The sequence below is a fragment of the Lissotriton vulgaris genome, chromosome 12 (assembly GCF_964263255.1).
Source record: "Lissotriton vulgaris chromosome 12, aLisVul1.2, whole genome shotgun sequence".
NCBI classification, from domain to species: Eukaryota; Metazoa; Chordata; class Amphibia; order Caudata; family Salamandridae; genus Lissotriton; species Lissotriton vulgaris.
Genome location: NC_141700.1, coordinates 572,595,533 through 572,620,638, shown reverse-complemented (window position 1 = coordinate 572,620,638; position 25,106 = coordinate 572,595,533).

Genomic DNA, 25,106 nt, shown 5'->3' with positions numbered 1-25,106 from the left:
AAACCCACATAACAAACGAACGGTTTAAGTTAGCACAGCGAAACTGCGCACACTTACAAAACTCGTCATTTGCGGTTCATAGATACTAGACTCGACCATATTCGTGCGAGTTAAAAACACCACTTACAATTGTCACGGAACCTCAGACGCTCCTTTTGCCCTCATGTAGGCAAGCACTAGTCGGAATCATACTCGATATTCATCAGACCATCAAGATGTCGTTGTAGCATAGCTCTGTCCAACCGAGTCCCCTTGGTAACAGATGGTTGTCTCATACACGTTGTAGCACAGAGGCCACATAAGGCAGGACCACACTGCACACAAAGGCAACACGTGAACAGGAACACTACCACAACCCCGATGATCGTCAGAATCTTCCAACCCCAAGTCGACACCAGGCCCCAAAACCAACCAAGTAGCGTCCAATCCCCTACATCCACGTGTATGGATTCGGAGATCTTGTGCAACTTCGAGATGGCTTGATAGACAGTAGGAGCATTATCTGGAATGAAAATGCAACAGCTCGAATGGATCACTTTACATACCCCACCGCGATCTGCTAAGACAACATCTAAAACCATACGGTTTTGTAATGTCATAAGTCTCTCCGCCTGAAGTTCTGTGGTGATATTACCAAGGGCACTGGCAGTAATGTTAGCTGTCGATTCTACCACTCGAGTCAAATGTCTCAGGTTCCTACTATTAACCATAGGTCCCCAAAACGGGAGGAAACCCTTGAAAAAGTCTCCTGCCTCTTGACCGGCAGTATCCTCTTCGCTAATTACGCCTCGTACAACTCTAGTCTTATGATAATCGGCATCTACAGTAAACGTCGGAGGCAACAGATTTGCAACAAAACATGAGCCCATGAAGTCTGCGGGCAACCATGTGTATACACGATCATGACAGATAAAGTATGTACCCTTGGCAGCCAGAAACACAGGGGACGGGGACATTGGCAAAACGTAACTTTCAGTGCAAGCACTTACTCCAAGTGAGGCTTGCGAGCCACGACCCACAAGACAAAGATTACCAGTGTGGGGTACGACCCATATTGGAGACGAGCTTTTAAGCTGCTTTTCATTAATGAACATACTATATTCCCCTCTACTTAGGACCCTATAGGCTTGTACCTCTTCTTTAGGGATAAGAAAAGGATCATGGATCTCATCTTCCATCTCCTCTATTGCCATCGATAGCACCCACTGATACGAGGTAGGACCAGCGTTGGGGGAACGTTGTTCTGGAGTGGGGTGGAAACCCAGTGCGCTTCGAAGCATTGTTTGGAATGCTCGAGCTGACCCTTGGGAACTATACGGTAACACCAGATATGGAATTCCCTTACCCGTAGTATGTGGCATCAACCCACACACCCAACAATTAGTAGTGTTAACCACTAACTGATGCTGATGGAGGAGCTGGATAAAGGAATTGTTGCGGAATTCTACACGTCTAGCCTGTTCGTGTTCTGGTAACATATGAAAGGAATGAGGAGAAGCAGTAGAAGTAATGTTAGGGTAAGGAGTAGGAGTAGGGGTAGGAAGTAAGAAGTAAGACATAGTGTAATACACCCCACCCGCCAAAAATGCAGAAGCAGTTAAAAACAAAACAAACAACTGGGATACAAAACATTTCGTACGACTAAGTTTCTGCAGCTTGACTCTATATGCCTGAGCTCCTTCCAAATCATTCAGCTTCGAAAATGCCATTTCCCTACGACCGTCCGCAACGTTTCTTGACGCACTTCGTTCTGTGCAGCAATAGTCAATCCCCAGGAGTTCCTAGGAACCGACGGTCTTTAACCTAGTGTCAAGACCTACTGTCCAGAAGGAAGTACGCGCGCGGCCCTACGGCCCTCAATACACAATATGTATATATTAGCACAATATTTCTCAGCTGTGGAAGAAAAAGATACAAGGAAGAAGCTTGATATATATATATATACAAAACAATTTTCAATGATACGAATGTTCAAAGTTGATCATGGGAAACGAAGATATTGCAGTTATCAATTTCAGCAAAGCAAGCAAATTTTTATTTGTCCTTAGTGTGAGATCGCAAAGAATATCGATGTTTCCCGGGACGTGTCTGCACGTCGAACAAAGGATCTGTCGAAGAGACAGCGTCCTGCTGATCAGTTCGTTGGTCTGGTCTTGAGTCTCTTGCTGACAAATGTTCAACAGTGGCTTTCTGCTGCGCTGAGGGTTCTCCAACAAGCTGTGCGTCGCTAAAAGGTACAAACGCCGGCAATGTTTCTGTTTCTGTTGACGCAATGCCTTTCCTTACCCACGGGTCTGCCGACAAAGGAATAGGGACTCGCTTACAATGGGTAGCATGTACCCAATTTTTCCGCCCCTCAAGACGAACGGCAGTCCTCGTGGCCAGGAGCACCTGGTAAGGTCCGGTGAAGCGAGGGTCCAGATTGTTTTTTCGTGAAAAATTTCGGGTAACCACCCAATCTCCGGGCTGGAGCTGGTGGCCTGGACCCTCCGTCTGCGTCGGCAAGGCGTCGTAAACCTGTTGATGAATTAACCTCAGTTTAGCAGTCAAGTCATGTAAGTAATCAATCAACATCGGAAACTCAAGATCAGAGAATATTCCTGGCCTAGGAACCCCCCACACATTCGCAGGACGGCCGAACACTATTTCATAGGGACTGAGCCCTATTCGGGAGTGTACAGTCGCCCTAGTTGACAGTAATGCTAGAGGCAAAGCATCAGGCCACGAAAGTCCAGTCGTAGCTTGAATCTTCGCTAATTTTAGTTTAAGGGTGCCATTGTACCCTTCAACCAATCCAGCTGACTGGGGATGATTGGCGCTATGGAATTTCTGATTTATTCCAAGGCCCTTACACACACTCTTCATCACACTTCCAACAAACTCACTTCCGTTATCTGACCACACGACTCTAGGCATTCCATACCGAGGAAAGTATTCCTTCAGTAGGATTTTCGCAGTAGACAAAGCAGTATTGTCTTTGAGGGGATAGGCCTCGATCCATCGGGAGAATGCGCAAACCACAACCAAAACGTATTTCAGGTTATTGCATCGCTCCATATGGATGAAGTCCAATTGGATCACCTCAAAGGGATACAAAGGAGGAGCAAAACTGCCAGGGGGAGTTGGGGTTCCTTTGCCAGGATTGTACATTATACACACCATACAATTCTTCACCAAACGTTCAGCACACTTAGTAATTCCATCATTCTTCCACACATCAGCCAACAACTTGCAAATACCTTTCGCGCTAATATGTGCTAACCCATGTGCCATTTGCACAACGGCCAGTACATACGCATCAGGCAACATCCATCTTTTCTGATCTGACAAATCAATCCAGCAACCATTCACATCCAACCTTCCCGTACTTTCTTTCCACTTCATCTTTTCAGTGTCGGTGGCCTCATTCTGAATTGCTTTCACACTCTCTATAGTATTCTCACACATACTTGATTCTGTAGGCCACCTAACCGAATTCGTCACATACATTCGAGTGCTAAGGTTCCGGGCAGTCTCCTTAGCAATCTCATCTGCAAACGCATTACCACGACCAACATCATCCGTCACTTTACGATGCGCACTACATTTAACAATTGCAACTTGAGCAGGCAAAGTCAATGCATCCAAAAGATCGTTCACAAGCTGGCCATGCTGTATTTTCGTGCCATGTGACGTCAAGAAACCACGTTCTCGCCACAATCGTCCGAAACTATGCGCTACACCGAAAGCATACTGACTATCGGTGTACACATTCACACGTTTACCTTTTGCTAATACACATGCTCTAGTAAGAGCGATCAGCTCTGCAGCTTGGGCAGAATTCTGATTCAATCTCGCAGTCTCAACAACAGTATTCAATGTCACCACAGCATAAGCAGTAGTCACATCACCATTCGGCAATTTAAAACATGACCCATCCACATACAGGATGCCATCCGGGTCTTCCAATGGGGTGTTTTTAAGGTCCACACGACCTTTTGTTTCCTCCTCTGTCCGCAAGTAACAGTCATGTTCTGTTACTGCATCTGACTCTGCACTAATTGGTAACAAAGTTGCCGGATTTAGGACATTACAACGTTTTATCTGAATGTGGCTTGCCAAGAGCGTCAATTCGTACCCAGATAACCTCGCACTCGTCAAGTGCTGAGTTTTCGTACGGTTCAAAAGAGTATCGACTGCATGCGGAACCATCACCGTAAGCATATTATCCATGACCAATCCTGCTGATTGTCGGATGGAGACCGCAGCTGCCGCAGTTGCTCTCAAACAACTCGGCAATGCTCTAGCTACTGGGTCTAAGGTCGAGGAAAAATATGCACATGGACGTTGCTTACCACCAAAAGGTTGCGTTAAGACGCTTAAAGCACAACCTTCCCTCTCGTGAACATATAACGTGAACGGTTTACTGTAATCAGGGGTACCTAACACAGGAGCCGAACACAATGAATCACGTAATTCAGAAAAACTTTTCTGACATTCTTCCGTCCATGGTAAAGGAGTCGAAACATCCTTGCACGTAAGAGCCACCAATGGTTTCGCTAGCAATGAAAAATTAGGAATCCACTGCCTGCAGTACGATGTGATACCTAGAAAGGCACGCACATCTCTTTGGGTTTGTGGCACAGCCATGCGCGCAATCGCTGCAATTCTCTCTGGGGTCAATCTCCTTCCCTCCTTTGACAATAAGTGACCTAGGTAGGTTACTTCTTGACAACAATATTGGAGTTTAGAAGGTGACACCTTGTGATTTAACTCACAGAGATGTTGCAGCAACGACACTGTAGCAATTTTGCAAATGTCCTGAGTATCAGCAGCCACCAATAAGTCGTCGACGTATTGGATTAAAGCCGCACCAACCGGCAACCTAAACGCATCTAGTTGACCCTTCAAAGCTTGACTGTAAATCGATGGACTTTCACAGTAGCCCTGAGGAGCGCGTTTGAACCGGAAGCTACGTCCACCAAGAGAGAAACCGAAAAGGTCCCTGCTCTCTTCGGCAATCGGGATGCTGAAAAACGCATTTTTCAAATCAATCACCGAAAACCATGAAGCTGTAGCTGGAATCAGAGTCAGTAGCGCCGTAATGTCAGGCACAACAGGGAATTGAGGAACCACAATTTTATTCACCTCCCGTAAATCGATAACAAAACGATAAACAGGCGGTTTGGTAGGATCAGTACGTTTAAGAATGGGCAGTACAGGACTATTGCACACGTTTCCCCGAGTTTCTTCAATGACATCTTTCTCGATCAAATCATAGATGATCGCTAACAAAGCTCGTTCACCATCAAGGGAGATACGATATTGGGGAATACGTGGCAATCGCACATTCGATTTCAACTGAACAACATAAGGGGAGATATCAAGTAGGCCCACGTCATTTGGACCCGTCGCCCACAAAGATGCAGGAAGAGAACTCAATTCCGGTGGAAGCTTATCGAGGGACAAGTACATGGGAGAGACTACCCTCTCTCCTAACGTAAGCTTTACACCCGCAGGAGAACAATACAAAGTCGCATACAAGCGTTTAAGCAAATCCAGACCCAAAAGATTTTCGCCACAACCAGTAGACAAAATCAATGGAGCTTCGAGCTCACGTGGCCCAATTTTAAGGGGCAAAGGGCGCGAAACTGGATTGCTAACGGGGGCGCCAGAGAATCCAACGGAAACATTTGTTAAGCCAGACAAAGGTGCGCCAGGGAGTTTCGAATGCATGATAGAACTTTTCGCTGCACCAGTGTCCAACAGAAAAGGCTCAACGACGCCCGATGTAGCAACTGCGACGTAAGGCCCTCTCTGATCAACCGGAACTGATACCACTCCCTCTCCTTGTCTTTGGCTGTCCTAGTAATTACTATCGTCAGGTCCCTGATCGACGTAATAATCGTCTACATTGTACTGCGCAGATCGTCCTTGCGATGATCCACGTTGATCGAAACAGTTATTAGAATTTGATGAATGGTCAGAGCGATCATTCTGAGCACCACGACCTCTACCACGTGATGCGTGCTGTGCACCACCACGACCTCCTCTAGACGAATTACCACCACTACGGTCATTTAAAGCAGGACAATTGAATTTAATGTGTCCCTCCTGTCTACAATAAGCACATTGATTGTACCCTAATGAAGATCTCTGAAAAGATGAATCATTACGCGGCTGCGATCGATTCGATTGCGACTGCGATCTATTCTGCTGAGGCGCATTCTGATTAGAACGCGGCGGATATGCTTGTTGTAACAACACTTTAGTTTTCAGCTCTTTCGTCTTTTTATCGGCACGGTCATTTTCCTCTTTTTCTCTATTTTCGTAATATTGTGCCGTAGCCAATATCTGAGCTGAGGTAGAAACGGCCCATGAACTTTCTGAATTTTTCAATTTATGGCTCAAGTCGGGCAATAAGTTCGATACGAATTTATCCACAAACAACCTCTGTCCACCCTCAGTACCCATATCCTGCCCACTATGATCGACGAATGTTTCCTCGAACCTCGTAAAGAAGTCTGAAACACTCTCATCTTTCTTCTGCTTACAGGCTGACAACTTGTCCCAATTTACCCTCATAGCTGGCATAAGCGTTTTCATTAATGTAATGATTCGCTGGGGAAGAAGTTCAATCAACTGATCGGGTTTAGTAGCAGCCACTTGTCCAGCGTCTGCCGCTGTAATGGCAGCCCAATCACCACCTAATTCATTCGCGTGATCTTGGTGACGAATCTTGGCCCATACCGGTTGCGGTACGACATTGCCAAACAACATGTCGATATCGGCCAGATTCATTATCGTAGCGTCTACGAGCTGCGATAATTCTTTGTAATACCCCGCAGGATTTTTGCGAGGATCAGGCAAAGTTTGTTTCACCTGAAGCACTTCCGATCGTTTCCAAGGGAGGTGTATCCACACTCTCTGGAAATGTGCTGGTATTGGAGCATTAGCATTAGTATTATCAGCGGGTACCCAAACTGGCGGAACTTCACGCATAGGATATTGGCCAGACCCATCTCGTTGTTCAATGTCCTCAACGAACAATGCATGAGGAATAGGAGCGGGACGAAGAGATAGCAACCGCTCAATAGCACGTCGGACATTAGTGTCGACTATCAGTCCAGTTGCGAACTGAAGCCGGAGTTCAGACAGGGCGGTCAGCACCTCGTCAGGCGCATTGGCCGCTATCTGATCATGTAAGAACTTGCACATTTCATCAAACACATATCTCTGAGTAGGTATGTTGAATTGATCAAACGTTTCGAGGACAACACGAGGTGGATTTCTAACAGGGTTTATCATCCAACCCATCGCCATATTGTATAGCGCAACACGTTCTCTATTACCAGGAAGCTGGCTACGTCTCTGTGGACCATCAGAACCTGCAGACCCAAAAACAGGTCCGAGCGACTGAAAGAAGTTTGTCGCAAGGGGAGAATCACGATTACGAGTAGAGGGAGAAGAGTAAGACACAGGACTAACAAGAGAAGGAGTAGAGACGTTAGCAGCAACAGGGGTTAACAACACAGGAGCAGTAGCGTGAGCAGTAGCGGGAACAGGAGTATGTGGAAGCGGAGGAGCAGTAGGAATAGAAATAGGCAAAGGAGCAGGAACAGTCGGAAGAGCAGGTGCAGGTTGAGGAACTGGTGGAGGAATAACAGGTGGAAGAACAGGTACGGCAGGGACCACAGGAGCTGCGGTACCCTGTACGTACGGAGGTGGCGACTTCATAAGATAGGACATTAAAGAATCCTCAACTGCCTCTTCCTTCTTATCCGACTCCGTAGGCAAAACAGGATAGCATTTGTCTATGGACATACGCTGTAATCTCTCAAACACTTCCTTATCCTTATCCTCCTTATCACGCTGAAACTGCTCAGCTTTCTTCACTATAGTAGCAACAGTATCTCGCTGACTACGTTTATTTTGTCTGATCTCTTTCTGTCGGGCTTCTTTGCGCCAGAACCGAAAGGCATCAAACATGGCCGGCCTTGATTTACGTTCGAACAACTTTATTTCCAAATTATCTAAGATCGACGCTTCGAAGCTACCGTGAGGTGGCCAACGAAGATCGCCGTCTTTCTTTGTATATTTGATCCAATAATCGTTAAAAGCAATCGGGCCTAGCCCATGTTTGCTATATAAGTCATATGTAGGAGTTCCAACCGGAGGTATCGGACACGAGTCCTCCAGCAGGGAATCCGCACCACAAGGTCTAAAGCAACTGAACAAAGTACTGCGACCAGGCATCTTGCACACTAGCCGAGTTTCACAAACTTCAAGGGTTACGGGATTTCGGGATTTACCAAGTCCCAGCAAAGAACTAAACCCTCGGTCTTTGGCGGCTGCAGTCGTCAAACAAATACAACAACAACAAAGTACGCTAGCAAAGTGTCACCGACAAAAACACTCACACAGCGTGTACAACAAAGACACCCGCTAAAGTGTCTACAACAAAAACACTCGCTAAAGTGTTTACAACAAAGACACTCGCTAAAGTGTCTACAACCAAGAACTCTGGGAGCGACCCACAAATACTTAACTCAAAGATCAATGGCGTCCTCAGGAAGGCCCGTCAATCGTCTCGCTATACCAAGGTCTACGCCAGGCGCCAAAACAGGTCTACAGTCAGGGCAGCAGTCCGTCGCAGCCGTTAGGAGGCGGGAATCTTCGCGGGAAAAGTCTTCGGGCCACTTATTTCGACAACAGGATCGATGAAGCGGGGTGCACCTTCCCTCGGAGATTTCACACGAAGTTCCTCACGATCGTCGGGCTTGGACCGGTACCACTGATGCAGCCCCACGTTGGGCGCCAACTGAAGGACTGGGTTCTTTGGACCCAGCGGTGCCAGGGCACAACACCTGAAACCTTCGTGGGTAACCTGCTCCGGCGTACAAGTCACAGAGACACGGGACACTTCCTTCGGCGTCAAAGAGTCAAGGTTTATTTACTGCAGGGAACACAGAAGTCACAGGAAGTACATCGAGTGTAGTTCGGGGAGACTGCTTCAAATTGTATTTGTGGATCGCTCCTTTTATACAGTTTTTACCCATAGGATAACATGATACACAATAGTTTACAACCTGGTTCCCACAAGTCGCTCTCAGAGGGGTCGCTTAGATCACTTTGAAACACACAAGATCCGGAACATAAGTGCGGAAACATTTGGCGGTTCCCAACTGTAAAAACCCATCTTCCCACCATTAGCAAATTCCAATCAGCAGTAAAGTAGATCGAAATAGGAACGAAGACAGGTGCAGAGGAAGACGGAGACAGTAGGGAGATCGGAAAGGGTGTAAAAGGGGGGTGTCGAGAAGCACGAGATACAGGCATCAAAGGGACGTGCCTAATGAGATGCACGACTGAGACAATAAGCCCGTGCGGCAAGATGAGCCTCGAGCGGCGCCATCTGCCTTACAGTAGCATCCCCCTCGTCATAAAGACACTTACAAAGAACATGCGTCTTCCGCCATATCTTGGGAGTCCCAGGGTCGCGAAGCGGACAGCGTCCGTTCGCTGGCTACTTGAGGGCAAGAGACAAAATGGATGCCGTATCTAAGATGGAACCCGTGGGTACAGATGACAAACCCACATAACAAACGAACGGTTTAAGTTAGCACAGCGAAACTGCGCACACTTACAAAACTCGTCATTTGCGGTTCATAGATACTAGACTCGACCATATTCGTGCGAGTTAAAAACACCACTTACAATTGTCACGGAACCTCACACTGGCAAAGCTAACAATGCATTTGTTAATGTAAAATTGAGTTTGTACATGGGGCGCATGTAAACTGCATTTGTGAATGCCTTTATATGCATTGATCCTTTAAACCCGACCTACTGACTTTGCCAATGCAAACCGAGCGGACACCGGCCCAGCAGACAGACGAGCTGCAGGCGAAACCTATCGTGGGGCGGGACTGAGAAAACGAAACCTATCGTGGGGCGGGACTTCCGTTTTGTGAAGCCCGCGCCCACGGAGTGCCTGGAGGAGCACCGAGGGAGAGCCCCGCGGTCGGAGGCTGCACAAGTCTGGAGGGCCTTTGACCGGTGAGCGGAGCGGGGCGGAAGGGGGGAGCGGGGGGGCGGGGGGGGGAGGGGGGGAGAATGCCTGTATGTCTGCGTGTCCGGCGGGGCGGGTAGAGAATGCGTGTATGTCTGCGTGTGTGTGCGCGACGGCGGAGGGGAGGGGTGGGGGGCGGGATGCGACGGCGGAGGGGTGGGGGGGATGCTCGGTGCACGTGTGTGTGTGTGTATGCATTGCTGTATGTGTGGGTGCGTGCGTGCATGAGCGCTCGTGTGTGTGTCTGTCGCTGTTTCTGCGCATGCGCGTGTGGTGTTGCTGCTTCCCAGGAGACAGCAGCTGAGCGCGTTCGCGAGCGCGTGGACAGCGGAAATCGCCTCCTTGAAGAGGCAATGCGCGTGGCCAAGGCTGTCTCCTGGGAAGCATAGTCCCTGACAAAAGATCTCCGGCGGAGACGCGCTTCCGCGCGTTGACGCCGAGACCTAAAAAGGAGAGGGGGAAAGGGGTCCAGTGGGAGAGGAGATCTGCAATCGAACATTCAGCTCCAACCCCCCGCCTTAACACAACTGAAACCCACATCGAAGCGAGAGCGACACATTCTCAGAGATCAAGAACAGGAAAAGGGATCGGCCATATTGCCACAGCTGCGGGCAGTCCTCATCTCCATACATTAACCAGTGGTCCGCCGAGGCGAGTCTGTCTTACCCCTGTCCACTTCTGATCATAGCATTCATGCACAATAAAGTAGTAGGCAGCAGACAATTCGGCATAGAGTGCACGCAAGATCGAAACAAATCAGGCAGAGGGTGCAAGCCAGAGGACCCCAGTCTCAAACAGCGAAGCAAGCAGTGGCTGAGGCAGACCATATTTTCAAATAGCAACATCAGAAGCAGCAAACAGTCTAGATGCAGTCCCGTCGCCCAAAAAAAACAGTTCTCCCCCGCAGGGCAGCCGCGGGACCCCACCAAAGCAGTTTGAGTCGAACTCTCGCTGAGCTCCCCATCCAGACTGGCATGGACGGGCCCCGACGTGGGGCCCTCGCACATGCCCACCACAGTCGAAACTTCCTGGAGATCAGGGGCCGCAGACACACAGTCTTGGAAATGCACGGCGACAGCACTCTTCTCAGCAGCCGAGGGAGGCAAAGGAGCACCAGCCACCAGTCGAGCCGCGTTCATGGGGGACAGTCCAACAAGCATGGCAGCAGAGCAGCTTTCTTGCACAGCAGCGTCGAAGACCATGGCCGCACGTAGAGAACACAGGGCGGCAAGAACATCACCAATCGTGGGCTCACGACCACCAGCCTCAGCCGTCGTGTATTTCAGCAATCCAGGTTCGCCGCCCCGAGCAGGTCCGGGACCCAGGGCGCCGGCAGCCATCTTGCAAATGCAGCCGTAATCCTCCACGCCTCAACTTATGGAGCGGGCTCACAGGCAAGGCCCACCGCTAGAGTCTACTCGAGCCCCGGTAATGGCAACCTTGGTGCAGAAAGAAGGGCCGCCAAAAAACAGGGGCCGCCGGCGTCGCCGTCCCACGGGCGCCGCCCGCCGAATCCGGGCGAAGGGCTTCAAGATGGCCGGACAGGACAACAAAGGGGTTACAAGCCACCCGCACGGTCTACCCCCGTCCGAGGCGGGCCGCGCCCTGCCACAAGGTCTCCGAGCCACCAGACCGGCCCGGTCAGTCGTCACCGGCACAACCGCACAACGGCCTCTTCAACCGACCCCTCTCCTCCGTCGGGGGTCGGCGCCGGCAACCCACTCCAGCCGACCGTCACAGGCGAGTCCCCGGCCTGCACGCCGCGGAGGCTCCGAAACAAGCAGGAGCACAACTCCAGTTCCGCGGCACACAGGAGCCCCCGGGACAGACGGTAAGTGCGAGCAATGTATCACCTTCCCATATCTCGCCGAATGTGTCTCCTCGGGGCAGGATAAAGTACAGGATATGCGTTTCAGGCAGGAAGGTCGACGGAGCCGAGCTTTTTGCCATGTCACTTAAGAAATTGCGGCTGTCAGGGTCATTGCCGGACTCCAGGTGAAGATTCAAGTCACAAATAATGGTAAAGTTGGCTGACTTGATTGCTAAGCAGATCACCACATTAGCAATAGCGTCTATAAAAAGCTTGGACGGCCCCGGGGGACGATAGATCAGTAGTCCTGAGAACTTGAAATTGGCTGTTAAGGCTATTCTAAAAGAGGCACTTTCGCAGTCCTGGATGCTTTCCTGGGTGAAACTGCAGGTGTAGCAGTTTTTTTGAATTACAGCAATTCCGTCACCTCTCCCCGAAACTCTGTCCACGTTCTTCATGGTAAAGCTTGGGGGCAGGGCTAGAGTGGGGATGTTGACAGAATCTTGGGAAAATAAATAAATACCAGTATTTGTAACGCGCACAGCTACCTCCGAAGTGGTGTCCCGGCGCTGGGGGCCCTCGGAAGATTAAGCAAGCTATTGCCCAGAGTCACATAATGCTGGGCTAACCTGCCGCCGGCACCGGGGATCGAACCGTGAACCCCGTAGCCTGGGGTCAGGTACCCTGGCATGTCCAGCAGGTACTCAGACAGTAAGTCTTTAACATCAGCATGATGTTTAACTAGTGAGTGACAGTTAATGCTGCAGATTTTCAATTTAAGTTGGTGGCTACCTGGCAGCGCACTCAGGCTGTATTGAGGCCTAAACTTACAGAAACTGCAGTGCAAGGCACCTGCAGTGGGGTACCAGCTGTGGACCCCACACAGGGGCTACTACTTTGCACTTTGAGCAGGTCCTCACAAGAGTACACTAGCACGTGGGTAGGAGAAAGGGTATAATGCCTGGTGCCTGGCGACAACCAGGCGCGGATGGGCACAGACAGGCTTGCCTTTGGACCGCCGTTGGCCTGCCAGCAGCGCACCCGCTGCACACGTCCACGCTGCGGCGTTCATGATGTACCTGGGGACACAACTGGCTCCTCCCAGGCACACCTCTGATAGGAGAAAAAGAACCAATCAGAGTGTGGCACACCTAAGTAGGGAACAACCACACCCCCAGAGAAGTATTAAGAGTTAAATGTATTTCCTTTAAAAAAACATAGAAACGAGCAGCATAAAAAGGAACCCGCCTCAAAAGTGGTTTGAGTAATCAAATCAAGAAAGAGTCAATAACCATTAAACCATAAAACAGGCACCAGCGTGATAGATTTTGTGCCAGTTTAAAACCTTCTTCTAACAATAGCAATAACTATAAAATCAATCGTATACTTCCCCTAAGGGAAAAGTCTTCAAGACAGTCTTCGTTGCTAGGTCAGAGGAGCAAAGCTGTGTAAAGAAGAAACGGTCTCCTTAAGTAGCAATAGAAGGACAGTACCTTCTGCTTCCAGAATCTGCCAAACTTTAGAGGGGTGCCCAGCCGGCCTCTTCAGGGCATTGACGGGCAAGGATGGGCCTGCCCTTGGCCCGGGCTTTGCCCAGGCACAGCCCGTGTGCATCCTGCACTGCCGGGGTTGAGACAGTGCTTTGAGTGCATTGGTGGTTCCTCCCCCTCACAGCAAAACACACAAGATGATGGACGGGATGTTGCACATTGGCAAAACATTCACCCCCAGTCACAGATCTGGCTATCAGCCATCATCAGCCAGGATAGCTTGACTCCAGCGGCGTAGTGAGCACGGGATCCACGTCCGGGCATAGCTTTCCCACATAGGGCAAACGGCAAAACACACAATATGATGGACGGAATGTTGAACATTGGCAAAACATTCACCCCCAGTCACAGATCTGGGTTTAATCCATCGTTATTTTTACTCACCACGCCACCCCAGTTCAGACATGGCCATATGCAAATCAGTCTTGACCCTGTGCCTGATGGGAACAGTCCAGCCCAAACTGCCAAGCCATGTCTTCCCTGGACCGGAATCAAGCATCCTAGGACCGGTTTCTGGCTATCAGCTGTCATCAGCCAGGAAAGCTTGACTCCAGTAGCGTAGTGAGCATGGGACCCACGTCTGGGCTTACCCTTCCCACGTAGGGTGAATAGCTCCCCCTCACATCAACAACAAAGAACCCTGGGACAGCGAGTCCCACCAGGGCAGGCTGCAGTAAACAACAGAATGTACTGTGGTGCAGGGGTCGAGGCGGCGCTTTGAACGCGTTGGTAGTGCCTCCACCCTCACAGCAACATCAAAGAACCCTGGAACAGTGAGTACTACCAGGGCAGGTGGCAGCAAACAGCAGGGTGTCCTGTGCCGCGGGTTCGAGGCAGAACTTTGAGCGCATTGGTGGTGTCTCCCCCCTCACAGCAACAGCAAAGAACCTTTGGACAGCGGGTCCCACCAGGGCAGGTGGCAGCAAACAGCAGGGCGTCCTGCGCCGCCGGGATTGAGGCAGCACTATGAGCAGATTGGTGGTGCCAACCCCCTCACAGCAGCAGCAAAGAACCCTGGGACAGCGAGTCCCACCAAGGCAGGCACAGCAAACAGTCACACAGCCACTCATATAATATATGTTAGAATCGGTATCACTCAGTAGTAGTGCACCTTCTATACTTATTTAACTTTTGTAGTAGGTTAGTATACATCAAGCATAAACTCCTAGAAAACACTTACACTCACCGTATGATGTCATCAGTGGTCATTTGAGATGTCATGCGCAATATCATCAGTGATGTCACTGACCATGTTATGAGTGGTGTAATATGTGAGGTCATAAACTGTTGCGAGGCGTAAATTATAGTTAGTTCTTTTAACTATAACTGCTGAATTTCACTGTTTTTGTACAAATAAAATCTGAGCCTAACTATAACATCCCTGTAAACTATGTTTTTTTTTAGTGAAACAAATTATATATCTACATATCATGTGATCAAGGCCTCTGTGAGGCTGAAACATGTAATGGCGGTGGTGCAGGGCATCTGAAAATAAAATCTTAATGCACCGATACTGATTGAATTTTATTCTCATAATAAGAAGCTTATCAGTCAAACGAAATTTTGCTTAGAGAATAATAATTTTTTGTTCTAACAACAGGTCTACCATCAAATAAGGGGCATTACCAGGTACACAGAGTGATTGACCGCCACAGACGAACACGTCAGACAGATACAGAATTCTCAAGGAGTATTCTGTCAACTGTTGCCCGCTACGCTTCTAACATGCATATCCGCACATATATTTTCGAGCTCCAACCATTTACGTTTTTCGAAAGGCCTTTTCAAACATCGCTCTGTGTGTTCGAACTCTCGACTCATTCTTCCACTGGAATCACTATTAATACTTGACACATCCGAGAGTGTCCTACGCCCCAGTAGCAAGATTCACACATCATCACTCTACCTCAACCTACCTCGTCAAGTCAAGGGCCCTGTCGGTCGGAATTATCACCGACAGAGCGACTTGCACTCCGTGCCAACAGCGCCTACAGCCCTGAGGAGTCGCGGGAAGATTGTCCCACACGAGACGAAACACGTGTCGGCTGGTTCTCTTGTATGAACATTAAAGACACCGCCTACCTACGAGAAACTTGAAAAGACATTCATTTATTACTGTTCGATATATGAGCTTTGTCCTTGCTTTCTAAAGTCAGCACAAATATGACTATATATTTTTTCTAGAGTGTGCGGGGGTACGCTAGTTTCATAGCTATGGGGGCGAGTTTCTCACCAAGCTACGCCTGTCTCCACATGGGGTGGTGGGAGGAGGTGATTTTAACAACTGTTTATGCGGATGTTATGGCACACAATGTGGTAAAATGGGTCCATTATAATGATGATCCGATTGTGGGTCCATTATAATGATGATCCGATTGTGGTCCGGCACAGAGATAGGCATAATTCAGTGGAATTTGTAACCAAGCTAAACTGCAAAAGCGGCCTCACTTGTTTTCAGGTGTGTTTCACCAGTGTGAATAATCTGTGCATTTTTTTTTATCTAAGTAAAGTTAAGAAAATATGCCTCTGTCAGAGCCCCCCCCCCCCCCCCCCCCCCCCTTCCTTCTATAAAACTTGGCTGAAGCAGTGTTTTGCTGAAAAGCAAAATGCAAATGTGGGCCACTTTTTTTAGAGCGCCCGGGACTATTTTTTTAATCCCAATCCAACCCTGGCATGGGCTCACAGACATGCGTCGTGAAGCGCCAGCTGCCTTTATCAGCTGCAGAGCTGTGCCAGCGCCAGCACCAACCATCGGATGGCACGTGACGGGAGCTGCCTTCATTGTGTACAAGCCACTAATTCCGGGAAAGAAACTTCAGATAACCAGACTACCACGTACGAGTGCTGGGATAAAACGGGTCTTTCTTTTAACAATCCGCGCTTCCGGACTGCATGCAACAGAAATTCAGTAAACAGAGCACAGAGGACGTGTGTGTAGGCGCTCTAATTGCTTCTCATTGTGCTTTCAGGTTCTATTCACTGTAAGTCGCATTTTATGCGTTTAAGTTTCATGTTATTCTTTTTAGTGAGAAGAGCTCTGATATATATTACACGATTGTTTACGGGAAACGCTGACATAAACTAGTATAAATACACATCACACATCTACAGGACACAGTGGGCTGGTTGTACAAGTCACATGAAGTCCTTAATATGTACAACTTGCAAAAATAAGCATGCATGGTGCATGCATGATGACCAGTACTGAACGGTGCTACATAAGGCCTTAGGGGGGTGAGAGGGGGACAGATGTGTTATCTTGAAGACCCCTCCCTCAATCCCCAGGTGCACCCCCTTTCTGTAAAGAGGTGTGAACTGCTGCTTGCAGCCAGTGCACAGACTGACACAGACAATGGCCAAGAAGGGGGGCAATTAATGGCCCTCACAGGGGTCCCTCTCTGGCTGCAGTACAGGACTAAGGACAGGGCCATTGGAATTGTGGGGCAGGAGAGGGCCAAATTGTGCGGCAGGGGTGATTACATTATGCGGCAAGAAAGGCAAATTATGCGGCATAATTGCGGCACGTTTTGTAATAGTATTACTTCATTATTTCATTGTTTTTAAACTTGGTAAGACTGTATGGGTATTGGTTGCATCTCATTAGTACCAGTTTAATACCCAAATATGGCAATACGCAGCAAAAAATGTGACCAGACTGGCTTTGCAAAGGGACTTCCACTGCGCTGCAACAAGCGGCAATGCGTAACACTGCATTTTTAGTAACCTTTGAACCTTTTGAGCTACCAACATTTATTTTTATTTTTTTGGAGGGGGGGGGGGGGGGGTTAAAATCTGCAAAATATGTGGCAAATGCGGCAAATCTATAATTATGCGAAAATTATTCCAGTGGTCCAGACTAAAGGTAAGGAGAGAAGAAAGGTCAGTGCAAGGGGTTGGATCAGGCACATCATTACTAAAACAATCCACAGGCCCACCACTTTTCACTGTCAATGGCTGAAGTCCTGTTAATGTAGCCTGCTTGGCTCCTGTCCGTGCAAGTGCAGTTCTATTGCACTTGTGAGATTAGGCATTTGTATATGGTGAAACTTTTACATTTAACATGTAAAGGGCAGTTGCTTTAAATTCCGGGAACTTGTGAAAGGCAGCCCAAAAATTAAAACAAGTATTTGCAATGCAATATGTCTCGCATTACTGCTAGTTTGAAATATTGGTGTTGCAAATAATAATGCAACGCCAATAGCTCATACTTTCAGTAATGTGAAACCTAGTGCATTGCAAATGATTGCATAGTGAGCCAGGAACCAGCATTGTATGTCTCAGTGCAGTGAGAACAACCATCAATTTATGAGGGTCAAAGGGGATTTTAAAGACCAGACTCAGATACGCCACATGCATATACTGAAAGACAAAAAATATCAGAGGGTCTAGAACAACAAAGAAAAGAATGCCGGATATGCACCCACAAGGGACTCTATTACCATGCCACGTGTATAATATAGAAACACAGGTCACCCCTACACTAAACCCACAAAGTGGTCAGATAAGGATGCCCATCAGTCACCACACGGAACCGCCCTTCATCATTTGGGTTCCCTTTAAGACCACCATTGGCAATGTCTATTGTGTTTCACATGGAGGGCTTAGATAGTAAAAAGACCCTCACATGATCAGACAGATTTCCCTCACATACAGATCCCGGACCACAACCCACATTCTCGAACGGCATCACAGACTTCATCTCTCCTCTAGCAGTCGACTCTAGACACTTCATCCTACTCAGTGACCTCAACTTCCACCTTGACGACCTCAACGATGTCAACTCCACCAACCTCCTGGAAAGCTTGAGCGCCATCGGCCTTGCCCAACTGGTCACCGACCCCACACACAAGGCAGTGCACACACTAGACCTGATCTTCACCTTCATTAACGGAGTAAAATACTGCCACATCACCAACTCACAAGGACCGACCATGCCATTGTACCCTCCACCATCGAAGGCACCCCACACAGCCCCACCAAGCCCCCAAGCTCCTCCCTCCACAGCTGGAACAAAGTGACCAAGACCCAGTGGCCAGAGGCCCTCAACACCAGCCAGCCAGACAATGCATCAAACCTGGAACAGGCCGTCCAGAACTTCTCTGACTGGATCACCAAATACGCCAACAGAGTTGACCCCTTGAAGCCAACCAAAACCAGTAGACCCTCCAAACAAGACAGCTGGTACTCTCCAGAGCTCAGCACCATCAAGCATAACTGCAAACAACTGGAAAAGCAATGGCGCTCCCCAAAGACCATGCTGAACGAACCATCTTCAAATCATCCCTCAACAAGTGACCAACTCATTAAAGAAACTAAACGAGACTACCTCACAGACTGCATCGAAATAAGTGCCAACCACACAAATTAACTCTTCAAAATCATCAGAGCCTTCTCCTGCCCATCTGCCACTGAGAACGCGGTACGCCCCTCCCAAGAACTCTGTGAATCCCTGTCACACTACTTCCACAGAAAAATAGCCACCATTTACAACTTTGGCTCTTAACTCACCAACTTCAACCTCAACAAACTCCGCCCTCCAACAGACACCAGCCACCCAATCACTGCTTAGACCCTGCTCACCACACAAACCGCCACAGCAATCATTTCATCCATTCATTCGGGAGCACCCTTGGAACCCTGCCCCTATCGTTTCTTCAACATTGGGACCAATGAAATCAGCGCCAAACTCACCAACATGCTCAACAACTCCATCACCACTGTGGTATTCCCCAACAAATGGAAATATACCGAAGTCAGACCTCTACAGAAGAAACTGCCCGACCCCAGTTAGCTCACAAATTTTCACCCTGTTTCGCTGCTCCCATTCCCTACCAAAGTTCTTGAGAAGTCCATCTACAACCAGCTCACCGAACACCTAGAAAAAACACAACCTGCTTGCCGGCTCCCAATCCGGCTTCTGATCCAACCACAGCACTGAGACAGCCGTGATAGCCGCTACCGACGACATCAGATCCAAACTCGACAAAGGTGAAACAGCAGCTCTGATTCTCTTCAACCTCTAAGCGGCATTCAACACAGTATCACACCACATCCTTATCGACAGATTCAACCATGTCGGTGTCTAGGGTACGCCCTCAAATGAATCACATCCTTCCTCACAAGACAAACTAAAATCTGTCTACCTCAAAACCCAAAAGCATCATCTTCGGTGTACCTCAAGGATCATCCCTCAGCACCACCCTCTTCAACACCTACATGACTCCCTTCACTGACATCGTCAAAACCCAAGAACTCAACATCATATCGTATGCTGACAATACCCAACTTTTCCTCTCAGTCACTGAAGACCCTTCCACCACCAGAAAGAACTTTCATAACGCCATGACAATGGCCGCCGACTGCATTAGGTCCAACTGCCTGAAACTCAACACTTACAAGATAGAAGTGCTGATCTTCAGGAACAGCACATCTCCATGAGACAGCTCCTGGTGGCCCTAGGAGCTCGGACCTACACCCACTCCAACAGACCACACCCAAAACCGCGGCATCATCCTTGATAGTAAACTCCCCATGCAGCATCAAGTCAACACAGTTGCCTCTTTCAGCTTCTACACCCTTCCAAAAAATCTTCAGATAGAACCCATCAAAACCAGAAAACCTGTCATCCAGACCCTCATCACCAGCAGACTGGACTATGGAAAGCCCTCTACTTAGGCATCAACACCCAACTCCTCAAGAGACTACAGACCATACAGAACGCAGCAGCTAATCACATCCTTGACCTCTCCAAATGGACATACACCACCACTCACCTCAGGAAACTCCACTGGCTCCCCATCCAGAAGAGATGCCATTCAAGATCTCCTACATGCCTACAAGTCTCTATATTACCAAGGACCAGCATACATCAACCACTGCCTCAGATCCCACCAATCTGCCAGACACCTACGCTGCGCCACCCTGGCCCTTGCTCACCCCCTGCAACCGCCAAAGCTACAGCGGCGGTCGTTCCTTCTCCTACCTCGCTGTCAAGGTCTGAAATTACCTACCCCTTCCACCTACGAACATCACCCTCCTTCGTGCATTTCAGAAGGGGACTACAGACCTGGCTCTTTTACTGAGACTAGCTGAACCTCAGCGCCTGGATACCCCCATGGGTGATGAGCTGTGCTTTATAAATTATTGATTGATTGAATATTATCCCTGGCCGTACACCCCAGATGGATAAGGAGGCGTGTCTTTTCCCCAACAAATCCCTTATGCCCTGGGACTTAAAAGCCTGCCTTATTAATTGCAGGTCGCTTCCAAAACACGCATTTGACATACGCCAATCCCTAGTGGCTAATAAGTGGGACTTTATGTTCCTGATGGAGACGTGGCTGCACGAAGACTCAAACCCAGCTGTAGCCTTAGCTATTCCTCAGCCCTATCGTGTAGTCTGCGCGAATAGACGAGATAACAGACTGGGGGGTGGCCTGGCGATTATCCACAAAGACATATGGGGGACGTCAACTACTCACTTCGGATAGGCAGTATCAAAGGACTCTCCTTTTGCATTACCCTGTCCTCTGCAGAAACCTTTGCAGGGCTCCTTCTCTATAGGTCCCTGGGCTGTTGCCATAGTTTCACCCCCATTCTGGCATACTATATGTAAATGTAAATGTACAGGAATTTATATAGCGCAAATCACCAACCGGTCTCTAAGCGCTTGCTTAGGGAACCCGTCCTGGTATTCCCCTGTGAGATAACCCCGGCAGGGTATCCACAAGGTGAAAGCCAGGCATCCCAACGTGAGGGGCGTTGTGGAGATTAAGCAAGCTATTGCCCAGAGTCGCAGAGTGTGAACCCGTGAATCGAGTAGGCACCGGAGTGAGAATTGTTGAGTCCATGGAACATTTTAGGACTCAAGACCCCGCCGAGCCGGGAATTGAACCCTGGTCCCGGGCTGACCTCTGCTTCCAGGTCTACCTCCTCTAACCAGTGAGCCACACTTTTCCACTATATCGCCCTGACTAGCACCCGTTACTAATTTCACAGTTTTAGGTGACCTCAACCATCATGTTGATGATCCCGTCTGTTCTCATATCGCAAATTTTGTATCGTCACTAGCAGGTTTTAATCTGACCCAACTGGTCTCCTTTCCTACGCACATAGCGGGCCACATACTGGACCTTATCTGCTCCAATTTACAGGAGGTTACCTTGAATATGCCCTCTCCGGTGATTTGGTTGGATCATTTCTTGATCCCCTTCCGGTTACACCTGAAAGCTAGGGTCGGTGTTACCTCTCGCCCTAAAGAACTGCGGAGGAACTGGAGTAGGGTCTCTTTGGAGTCCCTAACCCTTTCGCTTAAGCCCCTCCTCACTAATAATCTTGAGGACAGCATTGAAATTTGAATGACTGATTTACAAAGGCCTTGCATAAAATTGCACCACTGAAGCTTGTATGCTCATCCAGAGCAAGCCCATCTGCTCCTTGGTTCAGGGAGGACATTAGGGCTAAAAAAAGCGCCTGTAAAAGGCGGGAGAGTAAGTGGAGAAAATCATACGCTACGGAGGATAAACCTGGGTATAGAATGGCTCTAAAAGAATACTGCAAACTTCTTATTATTAAGAAGAAAGATTTCTTGGTTGATGAGATTGCCAGTGCTAGGAATTCCTCTAGGGAAGTTTTTAAGGTGGTGAAATCTTTCACCAACCCCTCGGCACTTCAGCATCCTGTGGTTCCTTCTGTGGAGATGTGCAGCAATCTTTCGAAATTCTTTGAGGAGAAAATTTCACAGATCTATGCCTCGTTCCCTTTAGATTATCACCCTAGGGGGGAGGACGCAATCTGTGAACTTAGCCAGAACCGGCCAGTATTTTCTGAGTTTGCCATGATTCCTGTTGAGGCCTCCTTGTTTGAATTGCAGAAATGCAAATCTGTGTCAGTTCAAAAGCTTTTATTCGATTTGTACATACAAATCATACAAGCAAAATACATAATTGAAATATTAAAATCACCATATAATCTTTCCTAAAAAAGGGAAAAAAGCTAAAGTGCAGCAAGTGGAAAGTAATCATGCCTCTATAGGTCAACATGTTCTTATAAAATACACGACGTTCTTACATGGACTAACTGGGAATCAGTAGGAATTACTTACTAGGCCTTTCCTGGGAACTGTATATTAAAATTGTTAAATAATCATTCAATACTGTGGATCACTGCATAAATACCTTAATTACAGAAATTGATATAAAATTCAAAGAGAAATAAAAACATATGTATACAGACAGGAATGTTAACATTAATTTCATCATGAATAAACCCTGGCAGCTGTATAGCACAAGTACAGACAGGTCAGTAGACAACATTATAGTACAATACTTTTCCTGGCAGCTGTACATTTTAAAATAAAAGTAGCCAAGAAGAAACAAATCTCCTCGTTCACTAGTAAAGATAAAAATATCAATGCTGTTTGTGTGGTACAGATGTTGTATTTGATAAAAATTGGTTTAAGGTATTTTAGCCTGAAATACTGATAAAATTTACAAAAAAGTAAAAAATGGCAACTACTCTGACGAGAGGTACCGTCACACGGACATGGTGTGTTTGAACTAGTTTTTGTGTTTGGAAAAGCAACCAAGTGGTGTACAATACCCAATCTGACCCGTGTTAAAACATACTGGTGGGAAGGGCGGGTCACAAATACAAGATAGGATTGTAGTCCAGAAGCTAAATTTAAATCTTTGTAAAATTTCATAGTAGCAAGATTTCCAACAGCTTTGTCTCGCTCAGCCTTACGAAAATTAAGGAACGTTATCTTAATTTCTTTTTTTGAAATGAAGACAACCTAGTGATCCCTGGCCAGCTAGAGGCTACAGTGTGCTGCCAGAATAGCTTAATACCCCCACCCCCCCCCCATGCCATTTGGAATTCCTTATTCAGGCTAGGGTCTTTCCACCTGCCTGGAAACATGCGTTTCTCCTCCCCATATTGAAGAAACCTAGGGCCATATGTATCAAGCCTTTTTTGATTCGCAAATGCCGAAATTCGCCGAATTTCACCCTTTGCGAATCGCAAAAGGCTGTTTTGCATTAATTGATATGTATCAAAAAATTGCATCTTAAGGAATCGCAAATACTTGCGATTCCTTATTTTGCTATAGCATTTAAGGAATCACAATTTTGTGATTCCTTAAATGCTATGTATGAAGCAATTTCCTGTAGCAAATTTAGCTTAACAAATCGCAATTTACCACCAACTTTCAGTTGGTAGTAAATTGCGATTTCTTTTCAAAATACACTAATTGGCATTTTTGAATGTGGCATGTGACGCACATACATGCCCATAGGGCATGTATGTGCGCCATATGCACACACATGCTGATTTCAGGGTGCAGCAGGGTGTTCTTGAGACACCCCTGCACCATTGAAAGCAATCTCATTTTGCAATTAGCAAATTGCGAATCGCAAAATGAAATGCATTTCACAATCATTCCTATGGGCCATTCCATTCCTTATTTGCGAATTCGCAACTTGCGAATTCGCAAATAAGGAAGATTAAGGAATCACATTTTTTTCATACATACCGTTTTGCGATTTCTAAATAGCGATTCCTTACAAATCGCTATTTAGAATTCGCAAAACGGAACTATGATACATATGGCCCTTAATGCTGAGCCGGAAATCGCCAGTAACTTTATGCCCATCTCTCTTCTCCCGGCCCCTGCGAAAATCTTAGAGAAATTAGAGCATCAGCAGTTGGCTGCCCTTGTTGAATCTGATGGGCTTCTGCATGATTCTTAGTCTGGCTTTTGAGCCGGTTACAGCATTGAATCTGCTATGATTGAGATGTCTGATGCCATTCAATGGGCGGTGGATGGGGGTGTGGCTTCCATATTGGTGCTTCTTGACTTGTTAGCAGCATTTGACACAGTGTTTCATTCCATCTTGCTTGATCATCTTAATCAAATTGGCATCCGTGGGACGGCGCTGGACTGGATCACGTCTTACCTTCATGGCAGAGACTAACAGGTCTTTCTCCACCCTTTCTCCTCCGAGGCCAAGCCTCTAATATGGGAGGTGCCTCAGGGCTCGGCCCTGAGTCCACTTCGATTTAATATCTATCTGGCACCATTGGCTGAACTCATCGCTAGTGGAGAGATCAAGGTGATATCCTACGCGAATGACACCCAACTGATATTTTCCTTTAGCGAAGTGTCGGCATCCGCCTTTGACTCTTTTAGAGAGTGCCTTAAAAATATCTCCGTCTGGATGAGCAGCAATTTTTTAAAGCTCAAAGCCGACAAGACAGGGGATCTGTTTTTCAATCAAGCAGTCCCTCCCCCAGCAACCTTGTAGTGGCCATTTTAATTGGGAACGGCTCCCACTCCTAAGGACTCGGTCAAGAATCTTGGTGTCCTTTGGGACAACGACTTAGCCCTTTCCACACATATCCACATAATAATAATAATAATCCACATTTGTAAAGCGCGAACAATCACCCCTAAGGGTCTCCGGGCGCTGGGGGCCGTTGGGAAGATTAAGCAAGCTATTGCCCAGAGTCACATGGTGCTGGGCTAATCTGCCACCGGCGCTGGGAATCAAACTGTGATCCCCAGATTCCAGCATCAGTCGCCCTGGCCGCGGCGCCACACCTCTCCCCAGCATGTTTCAGCGGTCTGCTTTGGTAAAATGAAAATTATTAGGAAATTCATCAACTTCCTGCTAGAGACAGGGTGTAAAACTGTCGT